The sequence below is a fragment of the Gymnogyps californianus genome, chromosome 26 (assembly GCF_018139145.2).
Source record: "Gymnogyps californianus isolate 813 chromosome 26, ASM1813914v2, whole genome shotgun sequence".
NCBI lineage: Eukaryota > Metazoa > Chordata > Aves > Accipitriformes > Cathartidae > Gymnogyps > Gymnogyps californianus.
Window position 1 is genome coordinate 715566 of NC_059496.1, and position 6400 is coordinate 721965.

At 62.2% G+C, this 6400-nt stretch overlaps 1 pseudogene; it reads left to right on the plus strand.

Moving 5' to 3' along the window:
• Nucleotides 1–2049: 2049 nt before the first annotated feature.
• On the plus strand, nt 2050–5858 carry LOC127025951 (scavenger receptor cysteine-rich type 1 protein M130-like; annotated as a pseudogene).
• Nucleotides 5859–6400: the final 542 nt, after the last annotated feature.

Here is a 6400-nt window from a genome sequence, read left to right on the forward strand (position 1 = left end):
TAGCAACAACTAAAATCATCAGTGTGTTATCAACGTTATTTTCCTACTAAATCCAAAACCACAGCACTATACCAGCTACTAGGAAGAAAACTGACTCTGTCCTAGCCGAAACCAGGACACAACGGGGACGCCAGAGCAGGGCTCAGTGACGCTGGTCTAACTGCTGAGCTGGACGATCATTGCTGATGTCCCCGGTCCCTGGGGAAAGCCCAGAGGGACCCTACCCCAGGGTGAACTAACCTTGCCACAGTGCCTCAGTCCCCTCAGTCAGTATCTTGGGCTGCAGCATGAATCCTCCGTCCCTGCCCCTGGGGTGTCCACTCATCTCCACCCATTCTGCCAGTTTCCCAGCCAAACAATGCTGAGGGTCCCTGTGCTGAGAAAGCCAGGGGGACTTGCTTGGCATCTCCACACTTGGAGGAACAGCATGAGATGGCTGGTCCTCCTGGGTCATTCCCCTTCACAGGCATGGAGTACCTCAAGTGACATCAAAAGGGCTTTTCAGAGAGCATGAGTGCTGGGCTTGAGGAGTGGAGCAGGGTGGCACACAGACGTTTGCTGCCTGTCCCCAGGGCTCAGCTGTGTGGTCAAACAGTGCGAGGCCTCAGGGCTTGGTGGCTGCTTGACCCTGGCTGCTCCCTCCCACATCAGCACACTCACAGGCTGGCAGTGGGAAATCCCTGGGGCTGTGACAGCCCCGCGGGCATGACCCTGTGCAGGCAGCACTGACCCACTGCCCAATCTCTCCTGCCTGCCCATGGCTCCCCACACTGCCCATGACATGGGGGCTTTGGCAGCACTTCCTGATCCTCATCAGTGCGTGCTGTTACCCTCTGAGTAAGCGTGAGGCCAGGGGGTCATGCAAGTCTCCAGCCCCTCTGTCCGGCCATTGGCTTTGGACCTGTGCACCTCCAGGCAGAGCAGTGTGTCCCTGGCTGAGGACACCCCCTCCAAACAGGTATCGGAGGGGTCTGGACAGGCTCCAGCCATGATAACCATTTCTGTGCTCTGTGACATCTCCCACCTAAAAGGAACCTCCCAATCCTCAGGAACAGCCCTGGGATCAGGGTGCGCTTCTGGTTGCCTCAGGGTGATGGTCTTGCCTGGCCTGAAGCTCTGCAGGGGCTGAGCAGGCTGCAGCAGTCAGTATCATCTGGGCCACTTCTCCTGGACCTGAACTGCTCCCACCACTGTGGTGCTGGGGGACCATGCCGGCAGCACAGGGCACCTTGTGTGGGAGCAATTTGTCTGAGCAGTACCTGTGGCTGTGAGTCTGCAACAGACACATACCCTCGAGTGCTGTGATGGTGTAGAGAAGGGGTGCAGGGGGGCCTGGATGTGTTTGTGTCACCAACACTCCCCCAACAGCTTCCTCTGGGATGTGCAATGGGCAATTTGGTCACAGCTTGCTTGGAGGTGATGCAGGATGTGGGCATCTAACTGCCAGAGGGCTCTGGGAACTGCCAGGTGTTTGGGTTTCTTCCAGGATTTGTCCGTCTGGTGGAAGGGAAGAGCCGCTGCTCAGGACGTGTGGAGATCCATGACGGGGACCAGTGGAAAACTGTCTGTGCTTCACACTTTGGTGCCAAAGCTGCTGACGTGGTCTGCAGGGAGCTGCAGTGCGGCAGAGCCCTGCCTGTTGCTGAGGCAGCTCACTTTGGAGAAGGGATCAGTGCCACGTGGGATGGAGAGCTGCAGTGTGTGGGGAATGAATCCCTCCTCATCTCCTGCCTCAGAGGGTCCTCCAGGGAGCAGCCCTGCACCCACGCAGACAGCGCTGTTGTCACCTGCACACGTAAGGACTCAGGGAGACGGGGGCTGTGCCAGGGGTCGGGGAACAGAGCAAGGAATGTGCTAGGCTGGGTGTGGGGACAGGAGGGATGATGGCATTGTCTGCAGCATGAAAATAGTTGAGAAGGAGAAGAAAGGCATGCTGTTCCTCTGGCCTCTCCCCCAGCTCCTGAGGGTACAAGAGCACCAATCCACCCTCTCTCCTCCTCCTCTGTCCCCAGAGTACACAGGGTTCAGGCTGGTGAACGGCAGCACAGCATGTGCGGGAAGGTGGAGGTCCAGGTGCTGGGGACCTGGGGGACCCTCTGTGCCTCCCGCTGGGATCTCTCGGATGCCCACGTTCTCTGTCATCAACTCAACTGTGGGTTTGCTGAGGCCATTCCTGGAGGAGAGCATTTTGGGAGAGAGACTGGCCCTGTCTGGAGAGACTCCTTCCACTGTGACGGGACTGAAGCCCACCTGGCACAGTGCCCAGTGATCACCCTGGGGGCCTCACCATGCTCCGGGAACACTGCTGCTGTCATTTGCTCAGGTGAGTGCCGGAAAAATGCTGCATTAACTCCATTTGCCCTTTGTGTGACACGGCCACCCAAAGCAGGGGTCCCATGGCAGTACCAGGCTGAAGTTCTCCCTGGACAAACCCTGGCATCCCCAGGAGCCATCTGGAGGGCTTTGCCTGCTCAGACTGACCGCTCTGCTTTGGGAGAGCTGAGCACTGAATGGAGGCAAGCATCTACCCCCAGGGCAGTGCCTTAGCCCCAGCGCCACCACCAGGCCTAGGCTCCTCTGTTCTCATACTGTGGGACGAGCCCAGGACAGGGCTGCAGGGCTCTGCTCCATCCCTCTGGCTGCAGACAACCACATCGCATCCCCGCAGAGAGCCCTGCAGAGCCCCATCCCACCAGCCAGGCAGGAGCTGCCTGGGTGCTCCCAGCAGCAGCAGACCTGGGTGTGAGCTGCAGAGAGGACCCGGGCTTTGCCCTCACTTCTCATCAGCAAAAGGCTCAATCTTGTCCTGTTTGGTCAGAAAATCCCCCCTCGCCCTGCTCCCTGAAGGATGCCCTGCTCCCCAGTGCCACCGATGGCTGTGGTATCTCTGTTGTCCCCAGGCTCAGCCGGCTTTGCATCCCTGCGGCTGGTGGGCGGAGGGAGCCGGTGCGATGGACGAGTGGAGATCTTCCAGCATGGGTGTGGGCAGAGTCTTGGATGATGAGTGGGACATGCAGGAGGCCAGTGTGGTGTGCCGGCAGCTGCAGTGCGGAGAGGCAGGGACAGCCTACAACCCCCCAAAGCCTGAGCGAGGGACGGGCCCCGTGGGGCTGCGAGGGGTCCGGTGCGCAGGGCACGAGGCCAACCTGGCCCTCTGCAACACCTCCCTGCCTGAGAGTGCACCGGCAGCAGGGGTTGCGGAGGATGTGGGAGTCGTTTGCTGGGGTGAGCGCACTGCATGGGCCCCCAGGTGACGGGGTGGGTGGGCAGCCAGGCCCTGACAGCAACTGGGCTTTCTACCCACTACAGGGAGCCGGTGGGTCCGGCTGGTGAACGGGACTGGGCGCTGTGCTGGGAGAGTGGAGCTGTACTACCAGGGCACCTGGGGGACTGTGTGTGACGATGGCTGGGACCTGTCTGATGCCGCCGTCGTTTGCCACCAGCTGGGCTGTGGAGGGGCGGTGGAGGCGGCTGGCTCTGCTCGGTTTGGGGAAGGCTCCGGCCAGATCTGGCTGGATGGCGTGAACTGCTCTGGGGCTGAAGCTGCTCTCTGGGACTGCCCTGCTGGGCCCTGGGGGCAGCACGACTGCGGGCACAAAGAGGACGCGGGAGTCATCTGCTCAGGTGTGTGCCAGGACCTGTGGTGGGAGCCTGGTTCCTGGGGAGGCCAGGACACAAGGAGAGCCGGGCATGGCCAAGGCTGTCCTGACTGCCTCTGAGCTCCTGCCCGAGCCCGTCCTGTGGACACCCATGCACGGGCACCCTCAGTCCCACTGGGGGTCCCTGGGGAGCTCAGCAGTCCCCGAGGGTTAGCGGGAAGGGCAGGGGTGTCTGTCCGTCAGGGACTTCTCTCTGCCCCTGGGTGCAAGGGGGACGTGCTGGCCCTGCCCCTGCCCGCCTGAGGGCCTGGGGGGTGCAGAGGTGTCCTGGCTCCCACAGCCCCACACCAGCCTGTTCCCCCTTGGTGCCTTTCCTCAGAGTTCGTGGCCCTGAGGCTGGAGAACAGCGACGGCTGCTCCGGGCGCCTGCAGGTTTTCTACAACGGGACATGGGGGAGCATTTGCTCCAACTCGATGACTCTTGACACGTGTCGCTGGCATGCAAGGAGCTGGGCTGCGGGGATGGAGGATCCCTGGAAACACGCCTGCCCTACGGCAGGGTGTCTGGCCCTGCCTGGCTGATAACGTGCAGTGTGGGGAGAAAACCAGCTCCTTCTGGCAGTGTCCCTCCACTCCCTGGAACCCGCAGTCATGTGAAGACCTGCGAGATGAGATCCACATCACCTGCAATGGTAAGAGCCACCTGGGCACCACTGTCACCCCAGCTGCTGCTCCCTGGGCACGGCCAAACACAGAGAAAGAGCTTGGAAGGGCTTTTCCTTGCCATGTCAGACCCTGCTGCTGGTGGCACAAACGTGACCCCAGCCACCCACGTCCAGCAGCAGTTGCCACCCAGGCTGCCAGCAGCACCTGCGGGAGGCAGAGCACTCCAGGTGAGGTCTCAGAAGAGACCAGACAGGGTTCAGAAGAGCCTCCCCTCCATGGACACCCTCCTGCTGCTCTCTGAACCAGGGGCCTTTTGGGGCTGAGCAGTCAGGGTCCCCCACAGTCCTGCGTGTCCCCTGAATGACCAGGGTTCGGTTGCTGCCGACCAAGATGGCACAGGGAGGGCAAGCAGAGCTCAGCCCTGCTCTTTCTGCACCATCCCCTGAACCAGCCCCTTCACCACAGTGTTTCCTTCTTCAGGGGGACGCCCAGAAATGCCCCCGACCCCGTTGGCCCCGTGCCCCAACTCCACGAGCTGCACAGGTAGGGAGCTGCTCCCCTGTGTACCCTTCTTGTCTGGCAGGGCTCTGCCTGCTCTCTCAGTGCCATGGGAAGTCTTTGCCTTCTCCAGCCAGGGAGAAGATTCGTGCAGTGGGAGGCGAGGACAGGTGCTCGGGCAGAGTGGAGGTCTGGCACCGTGGCTCTTGGGGACGGTGTGCGACGATTCCTGGGACATGCGGGATGCTGAGGTGGCATGCAGGCAGCTGGGCTGTGGCCCCGTGTGTCTGCCCTGCATGAGGCTGCGTTTGGGATGGGGATGGGCCCTATCTGGCTGGAGCAGGTGGAGTGCCGGGGGACAGAGCTGTCTCTGCAGGACTGCTGGGCCCGTCCTGGGGACAGCGGTGCTTGCCGGCATAAGGAAGATGCTGCCGTGCGCTGCTCAGGTGAGTGGCAGGGCTGGACCCCTTGCTCGGGTCTTGGCAGGGAGCTGGGGAAAGCCTTACCCCCACTTGGTCCTGGTGGGCCCTGACCTCCCAAGAGAAGGAACATTCTGTGGAGTGCAGGAGGCTGGTGCAAGTGCGGAGCAGCCTCGGTGGATCTGGACGTCCTCCGCCACTGCCCGTGGGGCCCTGCAGCCCCAGGGCTATCCCCTGGGCTGCCTGTGCCATCCTGCCTGCCGCCCAGAGCAGAGGCGCTGGGCCCTGTCCCGGCCTCCCTTTCTAGCACTACAGGAGGGGCAATTTGGGGGGGATGTGTCAGGGGCATCTCCAGACACACACACAGTGTGTTGGGGAGGAGGCTCCCGGGACCCGCACAACCACCCTCTCAGCCCAGCTCTCCTTTGCCTCTTCTGCAGCTACACCCAGGACGGCAGCATTCCCACCCCAAGCAGGTAACTTGTCCTCCCCCGGGGCTGGGTATCCCCGGGCCCAGGCTGTGAGCCACAGCATGATCACAGCATGTGAGCCCATGCAGATCCCCATCTCGAGGCCGTCTGACTGGCAGCGGGAGAGTTCAGTGCCTGTCATCATCTGCATCATCCTGGGGCCCTTCTCTGCCTGCTCCTGGCCCTCCTGGCCGGGCAAGTGCTAAGCACCAGGACTGGGCGCAGAGGTGGGTCCTGCCACAATGGTGCCAGGGGAAGAAACCTCCTGGAAGGGCTGTGGCGGTGCTGCGGGATGTCAGTGAGGGGCAAGGCAGAGCTGAGGGGGTGGGACTGTGTGCTGCCACCTGTCCCAGACACCACCCCAGTGAGTGCCTGGCCATGGGGCACCAGCAGCAAGGGGTGGGAGGAGCCCAGAGGTGGGGGGAAGCTGGCCAGAGGCAAGGAGAGACGGGGAGAGTTGGGCTCGGGGAGATTGAGCAGAGGGAGATGGCCAAGGCTGGCAGTACTCTGGGTATTGGTGGAGGGCGCTCTGGGGCAATGAGATGCTAGGAGGAGCATGGGGCAGGAGGGTCCATTTCCATGGTGTCAGGGCTCAGCCTTCCCTCTGCCCAGCCCTGCTGCCCACCACCAGCAGGGCAGGGGCCCTGCTATAGACCCGTGGGGCAGAGAGAGGGCAGCTCCAAGAGGAAACATGGGAGCTGCTCCAGGGTCAGACAAGGGGGTATGACCCAGGGGCCAGAGGGGCATG